At 43.4% G+C, this 25,339-nt stretch overlaps 1 long non-coding RNA gene across 1 annotated transcript in view; it reads right to left on the bottom strand.

The window, feature by feature from the left end:
• Positions 1-25,339, bottom strand: part of LOC308508336 — a 135,474-nt gene that overhangs the window by 75,029 nt on the left and 35,106 nt on the right. The window contains exon 12 of the long non-coding RNA XR_013995013.1: positions 24,773-24,830. This is a non-coding gene — a long non-coding RNA (uncharacterized lncRNA). The remainder of the gene's footprint in view (positions 1-24,772; positions 24,831-25,339) is intronic.

The following is a 25,339-nucleotide window of genomic DNA, read 5'->3' as shown; positions in this document are numbered from 1 at the left end:
AAGAATTTATAACACTAAACACCTATTTTTAAAAAGAAAAAAAGTCTCAAGTCAATGACCTCACCTTCCACCTTAAGAAACTAGAAAAGAGCAAATTAAACCTAGAAAATAGAAGGAAAATAAGATCCGAATTCAATGAAAGAGTCAACAGAAAAAAATCGAAGAAACCCAAAGCTGATTCTTAAAGAACATCAATGAAGTGGATAAATCTGAGCCAGACTGATCAGGGAACAAACAAACAAACAAACACCTGCTACAGCGGCTACAGAAGGTAAATGACCTGTCCCATACCCATTTGACACCAAAACAGCATTGTTTTCAGTCTTATATTTGGGCTGTAGAATGGGTTTTGCACTTTTCTTACAGCCTTCTCCACTCATCGCTGAAAATCAAGACTATTCACATCCTGGGGAGGGATTAACCAGGACACAGGGTTTCAGTACTAAAACTGGGACTGTCCCAGGCAACCGTGCATGCTTGGTTGGTCACCCTAAATTTGCCACCTCATCCTGACACAGCTGCAAGGCAGACACACTGGAAGCCAGGCTAAGTCCAGCATGGCCCGCATTCCCAAGTCGTCACCCCAGGGTGCCAGGGAGCTTCATGCAACACATCCCAGCTGAGGCTACTTAATATTAGCTCCTGCAGAGCCTTCACTGAATGAGGTCCAACCCTTCCCTGCAAAGGTATGGGAGCTAGATACCAGGCAAATCATTTGCAGCAATTTATAATTAATTTATGCGGCTTGAAATCTCCCAGTAAGTCAGTATCGTTCTTCACCCAGTTAATGGAAGGATTGATTTTACAGACACCTTTGATCATGAAAAATATGATTAAGATTTCCTCTCTATTACGCTTCTCGAAGAATGAGCAATGAGTCTTCCTGCAGCAAAATGCCTTGGTTCTCCCAACAAATGCACTTGCTGCAATCTTGTGTTGAATTAGTCTCTCTCTTCAGATGAAATAACTGTTGTCTCTGCTCTGGATTTCATTCATAAGATCACTTCCTTTGCATATGGCAGGCTCTCTATTGACTTGCTCATTTAGTGCAGAGCCATATGGTACACACAGAGCAAAGCAACGATGCGTTAGGCTGAAACCCAGCAGGAGCAGGGGAAAAGCCAACAGTCTGACATCAGTCAAGCCGCCAGCTGACATTTAATTGACTGCCTACTATGTGCCACCAGGTTGGAAAGTTCAGAGCTGAGCAAGAGGCACAGACTCTACCCTTCAGGCATTTTCTCAACCGCAGCACTACTGACCTTCAAGGCCAGATAATTCTTAGTTGTGGGGCTGTCCTGTGTATTGTAGGCTGCCTAGCAGCATCTATGACCTCTACCCACTAGATACCAGTAGTGCTATTCCCCCACTCCCAGTGTGACAACCAAACAGAGCTCCAAACATTGCCAAATATCCCAAGGAGGCAGAGATGCCCCCAGGTTGAAAACCTTAAGGTGTCTTCAATATAGAAGAGCAACTAAGACAAGTACACAAATACTAGTGATGAAGAGCATCGTGGGACAGTAATGGCAGAAATATGCTGGTCGTGCACTTCAGTGCCCTTGGGATGGGCCAGGGATGGGAATGCCAGGAAGGCAGTGGGGATGAGAGGACAACCCCGCCCCAAGGCAGCAGCCACTGCCTAGCTCCAGCCACGTGTTACCAGATAGTCTGACGTGGATTCTAAAATCAGGACTTCCATGTGAAATTTCTCAATTTTTTTGAATGTTCTCAACAGTTTTTAAATATTTTCAATATCACATGTACCCAAAATATAAATAAATAAAAAGATTAAGGGTCTAATTCAGCCAGTTGCCCTTCTGTGGTAGAAAACTGGGCAGCCCTGAGGAGTCCTGCACTGCCTGTAGCTCCCGTCCACCCCTGGGCATAGGAGTCCATCTCTGGAAAGTGGAAGGTGGCCATGGGCTCGAGCCTACATGGAGGTTCTTGGCCCTGGGTGCTCAGTCAAAATACCTAGAGATATTTAAAAGCCCAACAATGCACAGATCCCACCCCAGACCAACTGAACCAGAATCTCAGAGGGTGCGGTCCAGATGTCTCTGTTCATAAAACCCTCTCCAGGTGATCTAACATTCAGCCAGGTTGGAGAACCACTGGTGCAGAAGGAAACCAACATGTGCCAGGCCCACCATCAGGCAGTGTGCTGATTAAGATCCGAGACTGCAGACTCGGTTCATCTGGGTTCAAATCCTGCTCCACCACAGGCAACTATGGGGACTGGGAGAAAATTAACCTGGGCCTCGGGGTCTGTATCCATTAAGCGGAAATCATAACACTACCTATCTTATTAGGTTGGTGTAAATAGTCAGAATCTCTAGAGGTGGGACCCAGGCATTAGTGTTTTTTGTTTTTCCAGATGTTTCTAAATAGCAACCAGGGTCGAGAAGCAATAATTAGGTTTTGCCAGCTCCAACATTTTGTGAATTTCCCTTTGTGCGACTAGGAAATGAGTACGAGGCAGCCACTAGGTCTGGGACTGAGATGCCCCATTGGGATCCCTCAAGAAAGATTGGACATAAAGAGCCATCTGGCTGAACGCAACATAAACTCCAAACGAACACAATATACCCTCCTACACACAGTCATTAGCTGTTAGGAAGAAGTACCTTAAATATCATTCTGAAAGGACTTGGCTTGTGAAGGCTGCCTCCTGCCAATAGGAAGGTTCTTCCACCAAAAAAAACCCCAAAAAGTCTCTAAGAGCCGTAATATCCAAACACTGAGCACCCTGAAGCATGTGATCCAGTGTCATGCTGGTAATATTTCCATTATACACTTGAACTTCTATAACGAGTTGGCTAACTACGAGACTTCCACTTGGACACACACATTTATCATTTGATTAGGAAAGATTACCTATTTTTAGATAAAACATATATCCCCTAACAGGGATGGACAGTTATAAATAACTTGGGAAACTCTAGCTGACGCCCAAAACATCATGATTTAGGTTGAAAGAAAAAAGCCTTTCTGATTACTGTCCTTTCGTGTTCCCCAGCACATTTTTCATGTTTACTTGCCGTCACACCCAGAGAAGTGATCACCTTGGCTGTATCCTATTTCTTCACAAGCTAAGATGGGAGGGAGAATTGTCACAATCAAACAGGAAGGATCAAGGCTCCAGGAAGGAGAGGCAGGGTTCTGGGCCTTAGCCCTGCAATCAGCCCAGTTTCAATTTATGTCGGACAGCTATTGGAGGAGCCAAAGAAATGGCATTTACTCAAGCTGTCAGATGGGAAAACGGCTTAAAAGAAGCCAAGCCTGTCTTCCCACACTGAAACGAAGGCTTAGCCCTTTCCTGAGGATCCTTCCTTCCCTGGCCATTGAAGCAGCTCATGTGGATTCTGATGCAAAGAGGAAAGACACTCCCAGTGATGATACCTGGAAATTTTTGAGCAAAAAAAGAGAAACAAAGTCGTATTGGATTAGAACCTACGTATAAAATAAATTACCATAATTCCAGAAGAATTTCCACTCCCAGGAATTTGAAATAGAACCACCTTTCCCAAATTATTCCACTATGTACAACTAAAACCCCTAGATACTATATGTAAAACACACATAAGTGGACTAAAAGGTAAAGAGAAGAAGATAGACCAGCTAGAGACCTTAGTGTCCAAGAAACAACATTATGAGTTCCCTGGGTTTTCTTTTTGTTTCATATATCCCACACATGGAGTGGAAGAAGCCAACAACCCAGAAATCCAGAAATGCCAAAACACACAGACAGGAGGGAAAAAAAAAAAAAAAAAAAAAAAAAAAGCTTGTTCTCTCTAGCCAGTGTCAGGAAACAACCAGCCTAGCAAAGCAGAACACTTTTAGCCAATATAACCACTCGACTCCATCAACACCAGTAAAAACTGTGGTACCACCTCTACCCATGCCAAGTGGGAAGCCTAGATTTCCACCCTCTCCAGGTTGTAACAAGGTGTTCCAACACCCCTCCACAGATAGTATCAGAGAAGACCAAGTAGGGAGCCAGGGCTTGGATCCCATCACTGCTTGGTGGTAATGAGCCCCCTCCCCACCTATGTAGTACCAGTGAAGACCACATGGGAGCCAGAACGCCTAACCAGCAGTAACAAGGAGCCCTCCACCTCCGATATTAACAAATACCAACTAGGAAACCTGGACTTCTACCTCCACCTGGCAGTAATAAGACAGCACTACAACTTTCCCTACTGAAGTGGTGTCAGAGAAATCCAGTTAAAACAAGAGGTTTCAACAAGGTACAGCATTCCATAACATAATATAAAAATGCCCAGGTTTCAGTCAAAAATCACTGATCATACCAAGATCCAGAAAGAGCTCAACCTAAATGAAAAAAGACAATCAACAGATGTCAACACCAAGATGACAGGAATGTCAGAATTATGTGACAAAGATTTCAAAGCAGCCAAGATAAAAATGCCTCAACAAGCAATTGCAAATGTACCTGAAGCAAATGAAAAGATAGAAAGCCTCAGCAAAGAAATAGAATAACCAGAAGTTTTGAAACCGAAAAATATAATAACTGAAATAAAAGCTCACTGGATGGGCTCAATATACAAATGGAAGACAAAGGAAAGAATCAGTGAACTGGATGACAGAACAACAGAAATTACCCAATCTGAACAGCAGAAAGGAAATAATTTTTTTTGGTCTTTAATCAATATATTTGTTCATTTCTCTTTGTCCATGACACAGCACTAATCTGGAACAGTGCTGCTGATAAAAAAATTTTTTAAAGGGCAGAGGGAAATAGAGCCTCGGGGACCTATAGTACTACATTAAGAGATCTAACATTCATATCATCAGGTTTCTATAGGAGAGAAGAAAGAGGGTGAGGCTGAAAAGGTACTCAAAGAAATAATGGCTGAAACCTTCCCAAATTTAGCAAGAGATATAAACCTACCAACTTGAGAAGATGAGTAAACCCCAAATAGGATAAACCCAAAGAAATCTACATGAAGACATATCATAATAAAATTCTTAAAAGCATCCAGAAGAAAATGACACCTTGCCTTTAGGGAAAAACAATTAGAATAACAGTAAATTTCTCATGAAACCATGACACCAGCAGGAAGTGGCACACTATTTTTCAGGTGGTAAAAGAAAGAACTGTTAACCTAGAATCCCATAACCAGCAAAAATATCCTTCAGGAATAAAGGAGAAATAAAGACACACTTCCAAATAAGTCATAGGCAAAGAGGAAGTCTCAAGAGAAATCAAAAAACAGATTGAACTGAATTAAAATGCACGATCAAAAATTTGGGGACAGAGCTAAAGCAGTTGTAAGAGGGAAATTTATTGTACTAAATGCATATACGAGAAGAGGAAAAGACTAAAATAAACCCAGAAAGAAGGAAATAATAGAGCTAGGAGTAGAAATAAATGAAATTGAGAAAGAAAAGCAATAGAGGAAATCAACAAAACAAAGAGCTGCTTCTTTGAAAGATCAATAGAACCGACAAACAACTAGTAATATTGACAAAGAAAAAAAGAGAAAAGACACAAATTATTAATATCAGGAATGAAAGAGAAGATATTACTCCGACCTTACAGACATCAAAAGAATGAAAAGGGAATCCTGCCAACAACTCTATAAACATAAATCTGACCACTTCGATGAAATGGGCTGCTGGCTTGAAAAACATCGTCTACCACAACTCATCAAAACATAAACAAGATCATTTCAATAGCCCTCTAACTATTAAGGAAATTTCACTTATAATTTAAACTCCCCTAAAAAAATAGAAACAAACAAACAAACAAAGAAAACCAGAGCGATCTCTAGATCCAGATGGTTTCACTGGTGAATTCTACAAAATGTTTAAAGAAAAATTAACATCGATTATTTACAATCACTCCAAGAAACTAGAAGAGGAGGGAACAACTCCCAGTTCATCTTATTACCTCCATACCAAAGCCAGATAAAGGTAATACAAAAAGGGAAAACTACAGATCAATAGCCCTCATGAATACAGACACAAAAATTCTTAACAAAATACTAACAAATAGAATTCAGCAATATATAATAAGAATTCCACTCTAAGACAAAGGTTTATTGCATGGGTGCAAGGCTGATTCAACATTGAAAAACACCGATCAGTATAAGCCATCCTATTAACAGGCTGAAAAAAGAACGATCACAGGATCATCTCAATTGATGCAAAAAATCATTTTACAAAATTCAAAACACATTCCTGTTAAAAATTCTCACAACATAAGAAGAGGAAGAAAGTCCTCAACTTCATAAAAAGCATCCACAAAAACTATAGCTAATCTTACATTTAACAGTGAAAGACTGATGCTTTCTCTCTAAAACTGGGAATGAGGCAAGGATATCCAGTTACCACTCTTATTCAACATAGTGCTAGATATACCAGCCAGGACAATAAAGCAAGAAAAGGAAATAAAATTCACACAGATAGGAAAGGAAGAAATACAACAGTCTCTGTTCTCAGATGACATGATTATTGACATAGAAAATCTAAAGGAATCTACAAAATCTACTAAAACTGGCAATTTTAGCAAGATTATAGGATATGAGATAAACATACAAAGATCAAATTGTATTTCTATGTATTACTACCAATGAACATGGACACACTGGAATAAAAAATGCAGGTTTTATTTTAAATGGCTTCAAAAAATTGAAATAGGCATAAACCTAACAAAATATGGACAGGGTTTGCATGTTAAAAACTACAAAAAGCTGATGAAAGAAATTAATGAATTTCTAAATAAAAAGAGAGACGTACCATGTTTAGCCTGGAAGACTCAACACAATAAAGATGTCAATTCTCCCCAAATTGATACACAGATTTAATGCAATTTCTTTCAAAACCCCAGCAAGAATTTGTATAGATATAGACAAGGTTATTCTAAAAGTTGTATGGGAAAAATAAAAGAAAATAAAAAAGAAAGAAAAACAAACAAACAAAAAAAGAATAAAATTCGTGTAGAAAAGCAAAGGAAATACAAGAACTAAAACAATTCTAGTGGAAAAAAGAATAAAGCTATTGTAACCAATACTAGTATTGGTGGAGAGATAGACACATAAATCAATAAACAAAATAGAAAAGGCAGAAATATACTCACACAAATATGTCCAACTGATTTTTGACAAAGGTGCAAAAGCAATTTGATGAAGGGAGAATAGTCTTTTAAACAAATTATGCTAAGCAATTGTATATCTGTAGGCCAAAAAAAGGACATCCAGTTAAGTCTCATACCTTATATGAAAACTAACTCAAAATGCATTGTGGACTTAAGTGTGAAACATAAAACTGTAAAACTTATAGAAAAAAATATGAGAAAATCTTTAGGATCTAGGGCTAGGCAAACAGTTCCTAGATTTGACATCAAAAGCATGATTCATAAAAGAAAAAATTGACAAATAGGAGTGCATCAAAATTGAAAACTTTTGCTCTGTAGAGAACCCTGTCAAGAAGATAAAAGCACAAGCTGTAGAGTAGGAGAAAATATTTGCAAAACGCATACCTGACAAAGGACTAAGTATCTAGAACATATAATGGGCCAAGGGTGGGAAAAAAATCTAATTTTTAAATAAGAAAAAACATGAACAGACATTTCACCAAAGAGAACATGCAGTGGGAAATAGACACATGGAAAGATGTTCAACATCATTAGTCATTACAGAAATGCAAATTAAAATCACAATGAGATATTACTACAAACCTATCAAATAACTAAAGTAAAAAATAGTGACAACACCAAACGCTGGCAAGGATACAGAGAAACTGGATTACTCATGCACTGCTGTTGAAAATGTAAAATGGTAGAGAGTCACTCTGGAAAAGACTTTTACAGTTGTTTAAAAATCTCAACATGCGACTACCATATGACCCAACAATTGCACTCCTAGGCATTTATCCCAGAGAAATGAAGGCTTATGCCCACCCCTAAACCTGTGCATGAATGTTTACAGCAGCTTTATTCATAATAGCCAAGACGTAGAAACAACCCAGCTGTCCTTTAATTGGTGTACGGGTAAACAAACTACAGTACATGCTATAGAATGCCAGTTAGTAATAAAAAGGAACAAACTATTAACATAAACAACATGGATGAATCTTCAAAGAATTATTCTGAGTGAAAAAAAAAAAGGCCAGTACCCAAAGTTTACATACCATAATGGATTCATTTATATAACATTCGTAAAATGACAAAACTATAGAAATATAGAACAGATTAGTGGTTGCTAGGGGTCAAGGAGGAGGTGGGATTGGAGGGAAGAGGATGTAACTGTAAAAGAGCAACATGAGGGATCCTTGTGGTGATAGAAACATTTTGTGTCTTGCTGGTATCAGTGTTAATATTCTGGTTGTGACATTGTACTATAATTTTGTAAGATGTTACCAGTAGGGGAAACTGCACAAAGGGTAGGGGAGATCACTCTGTACTAGTTCTCAAAACTGCATGTCAATCTACAACTGATTGCAAAATTAAAAATTTAATTAAAAAAGCAGAGCCACAGGAGGTCTTTGAACTTTCCAAACAGGCTCAGAAAATAGGAATCTTCGTTTGATACTGTCCTGTGCAAATAACAAGGAGTGGGCTCTGCTAAGAGATGTACTTTCAATATATGATGAAGGGAAATGGTAATTTCTGCACTCTCTGCTTCAAAATATTGGAATAGATGATGATTCTGGAATGGATGAGAACATTTGACAGAGGCATTTGCTTTAGTTGTTAGATTTTCCTCCGAAGCACAAAGCAGCTTAACAATTTCCTGGGCATATTGCTTCACCAAGGTCTTTTATCCATCAATGCATCAGGCACGACGACTCAACTCAACACTCTTGTTAGGGAAATCCAATTTGGGTAAAGTTCCAACTTTTTCCAGTTGAGCCTTTACTCAGGAAAAAAGAGGCAGACCATGTCATGTATCTTCAGGACATGAGGGACCGCTTCAGCTTTGTTGGCTACCTACTTCTATAGATAAGAACCTTCCCACAGGAGATATATTGTGACTTTTGTGTTACATCATGTTGGATGCTACAAGTAAAATGCAAGATATATAAATGTTACACATGCTTTTTGTGATGTTTCCCAGCATAAGCTGGAATCAAGGTATGAATATGCAGATGACCATAATCACAGTGACACCTCACATTCTCAATTCATATTAGAGAAAACGATTTTGAATATCATAACATGTGAATGATGACAATTATAAAATACCAACTGTTCCTTGCTTTATGTGCTACCTTGTATTTATTTAGTATGAAAGAATATTTTAACAAAAATATAATTGGTATGGAAAGACATCCCAGACTTATTACTGTTAAGATGTCAGTATCTACAGGTTCCACACCATTTCTATCAAATTCCCAGCTGGTTTTTCTTTGCAGAAATTGACAAGCTTATCCTAAAACTCATACCAAAATTCATGAGACTCAGAAGAACCAAAAAAATCTTTAAAAATAAGAACAACATTGAAGGATTCACACTTCCTGATTTCAAAAACTTTCTATAAGTCTACAGTAATCAAGACAATGTGATACTGATGTAAGGACAGACATTTAGATCAATGGAATGAATCGAGAGTTGAGAAATAAAGCCTTTTGCTTACAGTCAATTGATTTTTGACAATGACGCCAAGACCATTCATGGGGAAAGAATAATGTTTTCAATAAATGGTTCTGGGACAACTGGATATCCATACACAAAAGAATGGAATTGGACTCCTACCTCATACCATATCCAAAAATTAACTCAATGTGGATCAAAGAGCTAAACTATAACATAAGAGCTAAAACTGTAAAACTCTTAGAAGGAAACATAGGCATGTCTTTATGACCTTGGATTAGTAATGGTTTTGTGAGTATGATATCAAAAGCACAAGCAACAAAAGGAAACACAAATAAACTAAACTTTATCAAAGTTAAAAATGTTGTGCTTCAAAGAATAACATCAAGAAAATTACAAGACAATCCGCAGAATGGGAGAAGATATTTGCAAATCATATATCTGATAAGGGACTTATGTCTAGAATATACATTTAAAAAAAAAAAACTTTTACAACTCAATAATAAAATGATGATTGGCCCAATTTATAATTTATGAAAAGATCGGAATAGATATTTCTCTAACGACATACAAATGGCCAATAAGCACATGAAAATAGGCTCAAAACATCATTATACATCAGAGAAATATAAATCATAACCACAATAAGATACCACTTCACATCCACTCCTCAGCAGTTCTGCTCCTAGTTATACACTTAAGAGAAATTATACGTGAAAGAAAAATTATACGTGAGCATTTACAGCAGCATTATTCATAATAGTCCCAAAGTGGCAACAACACAAATATCCATCAACTGATGAATGGATAAAATAAAATGTGGTCTATCCACATGGTAAAATACCATTGGTAAATAAAAAGACATGAAGTACTGATACAAGCTACAATATGGATGAAACTTGAAAACATCATGCTAAGTGAAAGAAGCTTATCACAAAAGAACACATATTGTATAATCCCATTAACATGAAATGTCCAGAATAAGCAAATCTGCGGAGACAGAAAGTAGGTTACTGGTTGCCTAAGGCTAGGGGAATCAGGAAGAAATGGAGAGTGACTGCTAATAGGTACGGGTCCCTTTTTGTGGTGACACAAGTGTTCTAAAATTGATTGTGGCTGTTTGCAGAACTCTGAATGTACTAAAAACATTGAACTGAATAATTTAAATGGGTGAATTATGTGCTATGTGTCAATAGAGCTGTTATAAATATATATATATATGTATAATTTGAACAAAAGAAATCCTTGAGTCCATATTGAGATAAATAAATGATTGGACAAATAAACAAATATATAAATGGGGAAAAACAGACACATCTTCAGGGCAAAAGAATTCCAAATAATTTATGTAAACACTTTGCCCTCAGGGAGAGTGTTTCAACAATCAATTGACCACCACCATCACAAAAGTAAAGACCAAGATAACTTTTTAAAACCTGTATGTTTTTCTCAATCCTGGAGAAAGTTGGGTGAGTCAGCCTTCAGGAAAGTCATCTGGCATTGTATGTCAAGAAACTTTCAAATGTCAGCCAACACGAACCAGTAATTCCACTTCTAGGAATTAAGCCTGAGGAAATGATCCAAAATAAGGTCAAAGCTCAGGAAATGTTCTTTATTGTCAATAATGAAAAATTGCTAACAATTCCAATACCCATCAGGGGAAGGACTAAGTAAATCATGGTACGTATAATTACAGCCATATGATAGAATCGCATGTCATTGTTAAAAATATTCCTGAAGAGTTCTCAATGAGACGAGAAAACATAGTGGAAAAGCAGGCTATGAGATCAAAGTTAAGATCTGACCTCAACATTGGTGGGGGTGGGGGTTTATACATAGTACTAATAATGTTTATCTCTAGGAAAAGGGATTCGTGCTCATTAATAGCCCTTCTCTTTTTGAAAATTGTCAACATTTTTCAGATTTTTATCAATGTGCATGTATGGAATTTTTAATTAAAAATAAAACAAAGAGTAAGGGATAGTGAGGGATGTTGTAGCACATTGCTAGCTGTCTCCCAGTATACTCCCAGTGCCTTCTTCTTCCTTCTTAAGTGAGCCCTAATTTTTAGATAGGCACAAGGACATCCAGTGTCATGCGGGGTGTCATGCGGAGTCTCAGGTCCTGCTCCCCGCATAAGAACGCAGGACATGGTGAGGCCAAAAAGAACACCCACGGAGCCATAGATAGGGGAGTCATACCACTATATTCTCACTGGCGGCTGGGTTGGAGACACTGGAAGCAGGAGCCGCAATCTGCCATCGGCTTCTCTGCCAACCGACCCCACTTGCTAACTGCAATCCGCGCTTGCTAGCTCAGCCACGGCAGTTATATCAGTGGCTAATGGCTAACCAGTAACAGCTGATGGCCAACTAGTCACAGTCAATGGCCATCTGCTACCCGAGCCAGCACCTTTCCATGTGAGGCTGAGAGCCTGGAAACTGCTCTCTGGGACTCTGTCCCCACATCCAGGTAAAAGAATCATTTCCCTGGCTCCCTTGCACCTAGCAGAGTCACGTGACTGAATTGCCAAGAGATGTGAGCAGAGCAGTTGTAAAGATGACCTATAGGTAGAGTCTAAGGCTTAAAGTCTGATGACTTTTGCCTGGGTCCTCGAGTCTGGGTGGGAGGGGATTTACTGGGCAGAGTCAGCTGGTGGGGTTTAGTGACAGAGACATAAGGAGACTGTAAGTGACAGGTCAAGGAACAGGCAACCATCAGCCCAGGGCTCCAGGGAGCCCAGTCTGTGCTCAAGCACTTCAGGAGGTGCCGCTGGCAGCTAAAGATTGGATTTGCCTCACGAACACCTAGAAGCAGAGAGAAATGAGAGCCTGCTTGGGGTAGCTGAACCCCTGTCCTGGCTCTGCCCAACCCCTCCTATTCAGGCAGTTGGTAGGTGGCCTGCAGGAATCTCTCACCAGTTGCCTTAAATGTGCCATTTCTCAGGTTCAATGTGGTGCCTTTCCTTCCACACCCAAAGCCTTTTGATCAGCCCATCATTTCATAATCAAAATCACAGGACTGTGGAACCAAACGGTTCTATCCAGGATTAGAACCCTCCTAAAACCTACAAGAATGTCTAGCATTCGATGGGGAACTGTACTCATCAAAAGTCATGGTGTGTTTTCCCAGTGCTGTATTTCATGCAATGCTAGTTCCAAAAAAGAGATATGGTGGCGGTGGGGAGGAGGCTTACCTGTGGCAAAATATATTTGGAAAATACTCCATACTCTATCCTCATTTAGAAAATTCATACCACATATTCACATATTAAAGGCTCTGAAAAGTCCTGCAGTAAAGAAAACCTTTATACTTGACTATTTTTCCAAATCACTTAACCGAGAATGCTTTTTTCATAAAGCACCTATTAACTTCTTTTACAACACACACAACTGGCAATGCTATACTAGATGCTCAAAAAATACTTTATTTTGCTCCCCAGTTACGGCAACTTCACATCTGTTTGGATAACCATTGATGTTTGTCATTATTCCTACTTCTGGAATTACTACTACTTGAATTGGAGTGAATTCCCTTTTGACTGAAAAATGCATAGTTCATCGCATTGCAGGGCCAAGGAGACCTTTCTTGGAACATTCTTTTCTGATTTTGTCAGTGTGGTTTGGAGACTATTATTTGCATCTGAACTATTTCTCCTATTTCTGCTGGAAGTGATACAAAGTTCAAACAACAAGTTCATTCGTCATTTATTCACCATACACTGAAGCCTCTACTATAAGCCCTTTACACACAGTATTCTAAGTTCTCACAACACTGAAAGGAACTGTTATTATACCCATTTCACAGGTGTGAAACTGAGGCTAGCTAAGACTGAGTTATTTACCCAAGACCACACAGGGATCAGACCAGGGGTTGTATGGCTTGCCTGACCTGAGAGCCTATATTCTCCCTCCCTGTCTTGTGTCACAGGGCTCTCAATTATCACCTGACCTGCACTTTTGATGCTGCATAGGTTTCAATTTGGTATCCCTAATTAGAATCAAATACTTCTGACTCTGGAAATAAATACTGTTAACCAGTGGCTCGTGCATAGAATAAATGAGTGCCTGTAGTGAAGAGGCATCGAGAAGGAGATGGGAGAGCAGGAAGCAGATTCCAGCGCCACAGAGGTCCTTTGACTGCTCCACCTGAACTAAAGCAGGACCTGGGCAGGTCGAGAACTGAGCGGGGAACCCCAGGGCCTAGAGAGGACATGCCTGGGGAAAGGGTCAGCTACCTATCCCCCCAGCCTATCGCAGGCCCACTGGGGCCAGCTGGTTGTTCAAGAGAAGGCAGAGATCTCTATATTTTGTGAAATCTAAGTGTTCATCATTGGTGACTGTAGTGTGTTGGGTGGTGTCCCCCAAAACTTTGTGTCCACCTGGAAACTCAGAATGTGACCTTATCTGGAAATAGAGTCTTTGCAGATGTAACTAAGGTAAGAATTGAAATGAGATCAGAAAAAGTTGGGGTAGCCCCCACATCCAGCAAGAGTGTCCTCGTAAAAGTCTATTTTTTTCTAGTGCTAACTAATCTCATTTAATACACAGCCACTTCCAAGATCAGCTGAGCATCCCCCTCCTCCAAGAAGTCCTCCCGGACTGCCTGGGTGAAACTCATCTCTTCCTCCCCTCCAAAGTTACGAGGGCACTTTGTTTCTGCCTCTGCTCTGGCACTTGGCCCTGTCTGCTCATTGTAGAGTGATAATGCTTCATTCTCTCCCACTGGCCATGGTCAGTCCCTGGAGGACTGGCCATCATCTGGCTTTGGGTCTCCTCGAACACCTGACCCAGGGCAGAGCATACCGAATTGCCACTTGTTGAGTTGAATGTGTGTGTTGGGTTTTCTTAGCTCCACCAACCTGAATCTGATACAGTGGTCTAGTGACGCATCTTCTGCCCGCCACCAGATTTCTGCAAGCTATGTCGTGTGGGTGGAAGTTACGACAATGAGGTTGCTTGCCCTTGGCCAAGATCACAGTTCACAGAATCCACCCTTTCAGCCCAGATTGGACATCACACCCCACAGGTAAACTCAAGTTCTTCCTCTGGCCCCACTCCAAAAAAAAATGATTAGGGACTAGCTCTAAAAACAACCAGGGATAGTTTTCTCCTTCCCTAGAAATGGAGGTCCAAACCCTCCTTCAGTGGAAAAATCCCCAGAAGTTTCCCCTCATAGAACGGCTGTGCCAAGTGGGTGTTTGGTTATTTCCAAGTGAGTGACTTTTTTGAACTTGACTTTGCTGGTGCCTCCAGAAAATGAGAGCCACAATTCCACTGTGTCTTAACAGGATTACTAGGGCACACACATGATGTGCCCACACTTTTCATTCCCCTACAGATGGGGCACAGCCTGAGGCTGACAGGGAAGGGCAAAGAATTACCTCCCATCCCCTTGGACCTGTTGGGCGTAAGATCACAGAGTTAATACGGGACGCCCAGTTCGATTTAAGTTTCAAATAAGCAACAAATAATTTCAGCATAAGTATATCCCATGCAATTTTGGGGACCATGCTTATGCTAAAAAAAAAAATTTCAATGTAACTGGGGATTGTGCATTTTTATTGATAAATATGGTGATATTATTCAGGCAGGATCTAGAGCCCAGGATCCCTGAAGTGCTTCCAGGGAGAGTTCTTGTAAGTGACAGAAGGAAGATCAGAGAAGCCACAATATGGAATCATCTCGGCTATCTGGGGTTCACAAATGAAAGTCCAAATATACCGCATAAAAAGCCTTGTCAGACACTCAGTGCAATTTACACAAAATATTTTTCAAGGGTATAATTGCTTGGCTAAAACCCATCAGCATTAATTCTGTACTTGGCATAATAACACATCCGCTCCCCTTACTCGTTCTTTTCAGGGGAAATACTTGACCACTTCCGTCAAGTGACTTGCTTGAATGCCCCAGTTTTCCAACTGTGTGACAGTTATTGATTTTTGATGAATGACATAGCTCTCTCTTCTGGGCTATTACCACTTTGTTTTCAAACCTTACTTAATTGTTCGATGATTTCTGATTTTTTTTTTCCTTTCCAGAGAAATAAATGCAAAGTGTTTATTCTCCAAAGGCTGTAAACAGAGCTTGCAGGTCTGGTTTCTATGACAACCCCACTTGATACAGCAAACCTAGATTATCTCTAATGACAGACATGAAGTTTAAATTGCACATTTTGAACAAACAGTGCTCTGCTGACCTTTTATTGAAAACTGGAATACAAGGTGATTAGCATAATGTGTTATATAAAAGGGGAAACCGTGTATTGGGGGCATTATGCACCAGCAATTAGCCGCACCACTAGTCTTTTAAAAACTGCTTGCCAGGATGGATAGCTTGGGAAATTAAGATTTGCCATCTATCATTTTCAAATTCAGTAAAGTCTGTAGCAGTAATTGTACTAAACAGTTTTCAAATAACACACGCTGCTGTTTCTCTTATTCAATTGAGTCTTTTAGCAGGGGAGTAAGCACAGAGAGGAAAATTTACCCATTGTACCAAAAAATAATAATAATAATAATTGTTGGCTCCAATAGCTATTCTGAAACAATGTCTGCCTGTTAATCCCCTCAAGTAATTCCTGGAGGCAGCCTGGCAGCAACCGCCTGGAAACTGCTCGTTAGTGCTGTGGTGCAGCGGGGTTCCTGGGTTGGTTAACCAGAGGTGGGGTCTAACCACCCACTGATCCCTGGGACTAAGTTCTAGGCTCACACCAACTGCCAGATGAAAGGCTGGAGAGTCTGGGCTCTGCAGCAAACCATCTGGTTCAAATGTTGGCTTTGCCTCTCACCTCCCTATGACTTTGGGCAAGTTACCTCGCTGTCCCAGACTCAGTTTCCTTTCTACGCTATGGGAATTACCTACATTGCGAATCAGGTTCTAGTCATGGGACCCTCTTCATAGGATCATTGTAAGGATTAAAGAAAATGGTCCACACTCGCTGGCAGGACCAGCCCTCGATGACTGATAGCTGCCTTCATGGCGTAGAGTGCACGTTCCTTCTTCTGTTCCCATGGCAGTGTGTGCATAACAGAACTTCCCACGCTGTACTCTCACAAGATACCGTGGACTAACGGAGACAGAATTCACTACTCCTCAGACCACATTTACTGAGCGTTGGCTGTGTAGGACATAACACCGAATCAAACAGAAGCGGGCACCCATGCTCCCAGCTGTGTGACACTGCGCATGGCAGTCATTCTCTAAGAAAAAACGGTATTTGTGTCATTTGATCCTTGCCGCAACCCTGGGTGAAGGAGCCCATTCTCATCACCCCCAGATCACAGACGTGAGAACTGAGGCTCAGAGTGATGAAGAGGCAGCTGAGCGGGCAGCACTTTGAGTTGTCAGAATGCCTTCCCTGGGGGTTGTCACTGACCCTCAGTCCTAAGAGGAAGGTATTACAGTGACTCAAGTGTCCTCGGCCACCCCTGCAGGGGGGTGCTCTCTGTGGACCCCATGGGCAATGAGCCTACATCTCACCAGACCACAGCCATCACCCCCCCGGATCTCAGCCTCCTTGAACCTTGCTCCTGGGGCTCCTGGGGGCCTTAGGAACAATCTGTCACCTCCCTCCACACCCATCATCTTACTTAGTGTTGCTCACAAGTCACTCGGGCCACGTCTCTCACCCTGCCCCTTGCTCTGGTATTCAGACACCATCTCCCAGAGCCTAAAACTTTCCAAGTACCAGCCAGCCATGTTTCCTTAGCCTTCACGATATTCCAGGCTCATATGGCACAGGGGCCTTCCCGGTCAGGTCTCCACATTGTCCCAGATCCCCAAGCAGCCCTGCGTGAGCCCCAAGTCTCACGAAGTTTCCCCAACGTAGCTACTTCTATTTTCCGCTTCATGAGGCACTCAAAGTAAGTCCTTGAGCCAAGGATGGGGGGAATCCAACACCATACGCCCACCCTAGAACCCCTCTCAGCCCCAGGCACATGGTGCCCAAATCTTCTTCTCCTCCTTGGGCCAAATAGAAATATCCTTTATGCATATATATTTTTTAAATTTCCTGCCTGCCACATGACCTCAAAGCAGAGCAGTCCCTGAGGTAAAAGACTAGATGCTATACTCTTACTGTCCCTATTTCTCCGAGGAGACACTAGGCTCAGAAGGCCAGGTCACATCAAGCTAACAAAGGGTACAGCCGAGGCCTAAGCCTCACGGGACTGATATCAAAACCAAATCCAACGTCTTCTTAGCCTGTCCCTCGATGCCAGTAAGAGCTAACGTGCCTGAATCCTGTAAGACCACAGGAATTGTACAAACCTCCGATTTTTCCAGGTCATCAACCACAGTTATTTTTATAGGCACAATGTTTTACTTGCTCTAACCATTGATTATCTTTCAGAACGGAACTGCAAACAGGACCAAAATGAGTGAAACTGCAAAAATGTCTCACTTCCAGAGAGCAGCCGCAGGTCAGCAGATACCCTGGCAAACAGGCCATCACAAATGGCCTCTTTGGTTGGGCCACGGCTGGTCTCGCGGCCTTGATCCCTCCCCCGCTCTGCCAGCCTTCCACGCAGGTCACCAGGAGCCCACTACCTCCAGGTTTCAATAGAGACATCTGTCTCCTCTCAGCAAGTAAGAGGCCACCACTGCCGTCCTGGGTAACTCAGTTATTCTAGGCTTCTGCGAGCAAACTCTTCTTCCTTTCCTGGAGGAAACCCTCTTCTTTCTGAGAAAACACAGCTTTTTCCAGGAAGCCGGGGCGAACCACATCTGGCTTTGGCCCATTTCCCAATTAAAATCCAGATATGAGCAACCAGAGCCCCAAACCGGCTGCAACTGAAACACAACAGTTCTAGAAAATAGCAGACAAGATGACCTTGAGATTCAGAACGCTCAAGATGAAGCCACCACCTTTCTTCCCAGAGAGTGATGGAGAACACAGAACCAATGTCTGCCCCAGCAGTTACATAGCAGCAGACGTAAGTGGAGGCCTGGCCTGGGAGGACAGACAGAGAGAGTGTTTGCTCTCTCTTGCTGGATAAAACTCATCAAAAAAATCCCTGCATTCCCAGTGGATTATGGGAAGGGGAAGATATTAGCTTTACAATAGAGAAACCTGATGGACAACACCTAAACCAAGTAAGTGACCACTGCTGATAAGTCATGTTGGTCTCCCAGGCCCTCTGCTATGGGGCACTGATCTATGAAGCGCTAAGAAGACTTCACCCCTTAGTCGTCTTCCCAAATCCATAACCTCAGTCTACCTGTGAGAAAACATGAGGTCAACCCCAATGGAGGGACATTTTATAAGATACCTGACTGCAGATAAGAAAAGGCGAGGAAAGATGGAGAAAACTGTCACACATTGGAGGAGACACATGAAGACTATAAGAACACATGACGGCTAAAAGCAATGTAGGATCCTGGATTCAATCCCAGAACAGAAACAGACATCAGTGGGGAAAACGGGGAAATCTGAATAAAGCCTGTAGTTTAGTTCATAGTGACACAGCAGTGTTAATTTTTCAGTTTTGAGGAATCACAGTGGGTATGGAAGGTGTTAACATGAAGCTGGATAAGGGCATACAGGAAAATTGTATTATCTTTCCAATTCTTAGGTAACCCTAAAAAATATTTCAAAATAAAGAGTTTTAAAACAAACCCCCCAAAATCCTTTTTTTAAAAAAATCCTTGTCTTCGCATAACAGTGCTCCAGGGACTGGCATCTGACAGCCAGAGCCCCAAAAGAGAGCCATCGAAATGGTCTTTCCTCTCCCTCTGCCCATGGCTCTTTGCCTTCCTCTCTCAGTTGTTCTGTTCTCTTTTGTCCCTCTTCAACAGAACTTGCCCATCCTCATCTGTTGATTTCACTTCCCTGGCCTTTCTTCCCCAGGAAACAGCCCACCTTTTGGGGTAGAGACAATGCCCCCAATCTTAGGAGGCTGAGCCCATTCCCCGGCAGGAGGGGAGGGCCAGGGCCAGGTAACTCACACCCTCCACCTGGACGTCGGGATTGGCTCAGATATTGGTCCTTTCCCCAGGTTTTACTCCATGAGAGTCGGGGCTGGGACGCTTTCTAAAATCACTGGAAGAGAGGCAGAGTTTTTCTATTGCAGTTGCCAAGCTGGTAGAATAGAAACCTGGGACGGGAGCAGGGGGCACCACCACTCCCTTCCAGAATGAAGCCCATAACTAGGAAAAGTAGATGAGGGGTGGAGAGAGAGCTGAGACTTCATCTAAGCCCCTGGACTCAGCTGTGCCTCAAGCTAGTGCCACTGTCAGGACTTTTCAGTTCCAAAAGCCAATATTCCCCCTTCTGCGTTAAACGAGTTAGAGCCCAGTTTCTATTGCTCACAACCTCCAGTGCTGAACCCTCCTTAGTGGCAGGCTCTGCAAGTCTCCCCTCCCTTCCCAGCCCTGGGACCAACTGTGCTTGAGCAAGAGGGACTGGATGGGCTCCAACAATCCCTCCCGGACACTGAGGGACCTAACTCTGAATTTGGGTTTCCCCGGAAGCAGACCTGAAATAAGATGTGAGTGCCAGGAGTCGATTTGGGAGGTGATCCCAAGGAGCCTAGGTTGGGGAGTGGGGAAATGAGACAGGGAAGGGTGTGTTCATGAGCAGGTTATAACCATGGGTTACTGGGGCTCAATCCTAACGGGGACCCCTGGGAGAGGGCGTAGAGCACTGCTCAGCTGCCCACCTGAGGGCCAAGAGAGCGGGAGGTTCAAACACCAAATTTCATCCATCCTGGGTTGAGGACTGCTCCTGGAGACATTCGTTAATCACTTAGCATTTCTGGCCGCCCCACACACAAGGTGAGCACACGACCAGGCACAGTTACAGGTGCTTCCAGGATGGCCCCATCAGCCTGCCTGGAAAGGTAAGTGCCCAGGGAGGTGGTCAGGGCACAATAGCAGATGCTCCATGTGGGACCCCATGAGGCGACTGGGCTCCTGGGCTCCTGCTTGGTTTTCCAGCCCCTAGGGAATCCCCCTGGCTTCTCTTCCCAATCCCCAGGCCTTCTGTTCTACTTTCTCGTCAACACCCCAGATCTCCAGTGACAACCACTTGGGATCACACCCTATGGACATGGGTACACTCTGTCCATCCAGGGGTCCCTATCCCAGCAGCTCTGGCTGCACCCCAGCCAGAAGCTCTAGTTTTGGGGTGGCCCCTCCAGGGGTGCCTCATCCTGCAGGAGTTAACTTGGCATCACCTGGCCCTCTGACCCCATAACACCTGCCCCTGCTCCTCAACTGGATCCTTCTGTTCCCAGCTCCCTTCCCTTCTTCCAGAGGTTTCTTCCTCACCAGAGTACCTCATCCCCACATTCCTGCAGCTCCTAAAATTCCACCTCCTCCATACACCTTCCCGGCTTTATCCTCTCTGGATAAAAGCTTGTGTGTGGTAATTCAATGGGGAAGGACAGTTTATTTAATGAATGGTGCCAGCCCAAGTGGTTACCTTTCTGGGAGAAAATACATTAAACCCTTACCTCAAAAACTATTTGCAAAAATAAGTTCTAGGTGAAATCAATGCTTACATGTGAAAAATAAAACAATAAAAATCACATAATTTAAAAGACAAGAAAATATGAGTTAGGCACTGGGGAACTTTTTTTTAACGGCGATCGGAAATTGAAAATTGATAAAAGAAAGACATGTTAACCAAAAGTAGCAAACATTCTCGAATAGTAAAAGATATGTGAAGTAAAAAGACAGACTGACGAACAGGAAACATACTCACATTTGAGAAATAAAGAGTTACTATCTGTCCTGCATAAAGAGTTGTCACAGATTGATAATAGGAAGACAATAGAAAAGTGACCAAAGTAAATGGACATAGATTCACTATAAACCAAATCTAAATGCCCGATAAATATATGAAGACAGAAAAAAAATAAAAGTGAGTTAGTGGGAAAATTGACAAGGACGAGGACTTGGTCAGGAGCAGACTGTCCATTTCCACCTAAGCTGCAGGGCACAGAACAAGAAAGCCAGGCCACGGCGCAGGCACACGGACCAGTTTAAACTCCAGCTCACCACAGACTAGCTGTGCAGATGCACTTACCCTGCTTGTCTATGAGACAGGGATAATAACAGAACCAGCTGTCAAGACTGCCGTGAGGTTCAGTGACGTGCTGTTCGTAAGGCGCGCGGCTCTGTGACTGGCAACAGAAAACCCTCCATATTTACTAACCACAGCGTATAACATCACCGCCAGGTCTTGCAAGGTGGAGAAAGCACCTTTCTGGACGGTTACAGTTAACTCCCAACCCAGAATCCCCCTGTCAAGGATGGGCTTCTGTTAGGAGTTGAATTATGTCCCCCATATGTGGAAGTCTAACCCCCACTACTCAAAACGTGCCCTTATCTGGAACTAGAGCCATTGCAGGTGTAATTAGTTAAGAGGAGGTCCTATTGGAGTAGGGTGGGCCCCATATCCAGTACAGCTGGTATCTTTCTGAGAAGAGACGTAGAGACAGGCATATAGAGGGAAGATGGTCACGGGAGAACAGAGGCAGAGATCGGAGTGGTGCTGGATGAGCCACGACACACCAAGCATTGCCAGCACCCACCGGAAGAGGCAAGGAACATCCTCCCCTACAGGCATCAGAGGGAGCCTGGTCCTGTCCTCACCTTGATTTCAGGCTTCTGCCCTCCAGAACTGGGAGACAATAAATTTCTTTTGTTTTAAGCCACCCAGCCCTTGGAAATGAATACAGATTTTAACTTATTTTCCATTCTTAAGTTTCAAAAAGTTATTTCAATCACAATTAATGTGAACTGTGTGTTAGTCACTTGGGGGGAAGGGTCCCAAAGTATGCTCTGGAACTAAAGGATATTGATGGGTATAACATGTAAAAAGATTATGTGAAAAGGGGTTCCCTGGTCAAGTAATCAGGGAAACACTGGCCTAAACAGAATGCCCAGGAGGGGATACAGGAGTGGGCGAGTCCACATTCATGGGACCACAGAACCCTCTTCTCAGAGCCTCTGGTGGGACTTGTTTCTGCAGAGCAGAGTTTGGAAAACTCCACAAGAGGGAATATGGAGGTTAAGGAGGAAAGGACCCCACCTTCCTGGAGTTTATAGCCCTTCCCCCATGGGAGACACATTTGCCTCCCTCACCCCACCCCCACCAATTCTCTCTCTCTCTCTCTCTCTCTCTCTCTCTCTCTCTCTCTCTCTCTTCCTCTCTCTCTCTCTCTCTCTCACACACACACACACACACACACACACACACACACATTTTATTTGCTGTCCTCCGTGGCAAATGGTCTCTTGGTTTCATCTGGACAATTTTCTTGCTATCCAGTACCACCCCTAACCCCACCCGTCAGTTGGCATTTAACTTTGCCTAATATCTTTAGTTTGATGGGGGAATGATCTGGCTCTTTAAAAAAGAAGTCCGATTTCCAAATGCTGAGTCATTCCCATGAAGGAGCAGTGCCCGAGGCAGAAGTAGGTCAGCCTGGGGCAGAGCCTCCCCCGCCACTTCCCCCCAGGATGAAAAGCACCCACCAGATAAGGACAGCTCACAGGTGGCCCAGGCTCTTCTGAGTGCTGTGTATGGGTTCACTCATTTAAGCCTTGCAACCAACCCTACAAGAATAAACCATGGTTCTATCTTCCAAATGAGAAACTGAGGCATAGGGAGGTGAGGAGGGGCTAGAAACACACTCTTAACCAGAAACGTCAGGTTGATAATCTCAGACATCGCAGCAAGTGACGTGAGTTTGCCATTCATTCACTCATCAAACATTTAGTGAGCAGTGGGGGAGGAGATCGGCAGGTACCACTATAGCCCTGTTTCTAACCGTGGGTGGTCCACATGCTGCTGGGAGGAAGCCTAGTAGCACCAGGAGAGGCACCCCATCTGGACTTTGGGGTGGTCAGGGAGAGCTTCCTGCAGGAAGCGGTCACCGAGCCAGGTCCTGAGAACAACTGGGAGTAAGCCAGGAAGAAGGGCATTCCAGACCAAAGAAGCACATATGTGGCAGCTTAGAGGCCAGAAAACAACAAAGGTTTTGGAGGACCTTGGGGACAAGGAGGGACCGCAAGAGACTAGGGCCGGTTACAACCAAGGAAGCTCCCTGACCCACAGCCACACTTCAAGTCAGAAAGTCTAGATTTGAATCCTGACTCCACGTATTTCTAGCTGTGTGACCTTGAGCAAGTTAAACAACCACTCTGGGCCTCAGCTTCCACATCTAGAACAGGCAGAAAGGACAGTACGTTCCACACAGGGCTGTAGTGAGGGTGAAATGAGCTACTATGTATCAAGCCCTTGACCTGTACACAGGAAGTACTAAGTGGCATCATCACTGTCCTCGAGCAGGAACAGAGCTCGCAGCTACCCTCAGCCCTGCAGACAGGGCCCAGCGAAGCACAGCAGCAGGCCTGGGGCCTCCACAAAGGAAAGAAGGAGTCTTCAAGCCGGTGAGAGGCCAGGAAAACCTACCCTCCCACCACTGATCCAAACCTCCGGGTTGCCTCCTACTCCCCCAGATAAGGTTCTGCCAAGAAATACCACTGAAATTCCAAGAAAGTTCATTTTGTTTCTCCCAGGTCTAAATAGAAACCACACAAGGGAAAACCTGGAGCTTGTTTATTTTCTCCCCGTGATGAAACCAGCCTGGCATAGAAAAACATCACACGACCTGCCTCTTCATCAGGCCAGGTCCTGCCCTGGGCACGTGGAGTGCCCCCAGCTGTGGGGACACCCCCTGCACTGGGAGTAGGCCGAGGGCAGAGGGAGCTGTGGCAAGGGGTATCGTCTCCCCAAGCCTTGAGGATTTGGAAGGGATGCGGGTGGTTCAGCGCATACAAATATCCAGACAGACCCATGAGTTGGGGCCACGAGCAGCTAGATCATGTCCATGAGGGTTCATGGAAAGCCTCATAGGGACTTTTCAGGTGGACATTGGACCATCCCGGGCTGAGGCCTGGATCCTTTAAGGCAGGATCCCAGAGGTGACCACCTGCCACCCCGGTTTCGTCCTGAGCCGCAGCTGGTGACCCTTGATCTCTGGGTTCTCTCAGCCTCTCAGACTCAGTCACTCAAGACTCTCAGAAAAGTGCCAGCCACCTTGGAAGAAAGCATGTATTATTCTGATGTACAGGCCACCCTGGGGCTTCAGCTTCTGAGTACCCATCCTTTAAAATGACCCTGAGTACAATACATCATACGGAAGAAACTGTACTTCGCCAAGAAAAATTTTAGTTTCATTTATTTAAAAAAATGACTCACCAACTCATGGACGCCACCAGCTACTCTTAGAGCACCACGGTGTGGAGTCATGCCTTGCCTGTCAGAAGAGAAGGTGAAAGGTGAGAAACGCCCCGCGAGGGACATGAGGATTTGGCCCCCAAACCCCTTCACTCTGGCCTGTTCCTGTCCCGTTCTGTAGCCGAGACAGCTCCCTGGATGCTTGTCTCCTTTGCCGGCCAGACCGTGCCTCGAGTCTCACAGCTGCCCCCTCCTGTCTGCCACAGGGCCCCCCCACTCAGGCCCCAGCACCCCCTCACCTGGGCTAGCACAGCAGCCTCTTCTCTAATCCATCGTATCATTGAAATTAAGTCCTGTAAAGTGAGGGACACTCAAGTCTCACACTGGTATCCAAGGCCATCTGCTCTAGGGACCCAACACCATCCCTGGCATGCCCCTGTCTTCTAATGTTTATTGACCATTACCAGATTCCAAGGTGCCAAGGCCTTTAGATAAAGTACCTAATTTTATCCTCAAAGCTACCTAAGGAAGCAGATACTACTATTATTTTCATTTTCTTTTCTTTTTTTTAAAGATTTAATTGGGGAA

Source organism: Rhinolophus hipposideros (assembly GCF_964194185.1).
Source record: "Rhinolophus hipposideros genome assembly, chromosome: 15".
Classification (NCBI taxonomy): domain Eukaryota; kingdom Metazoa; phylum Chordata; class Mammalia; order Chiroptera; family Rhinolophidae; genus Rhinolophus; species Rhinolophus hipposideros.
This window is presented reverse-complemented; position numbering and strand designations above follow the sequence as displayed.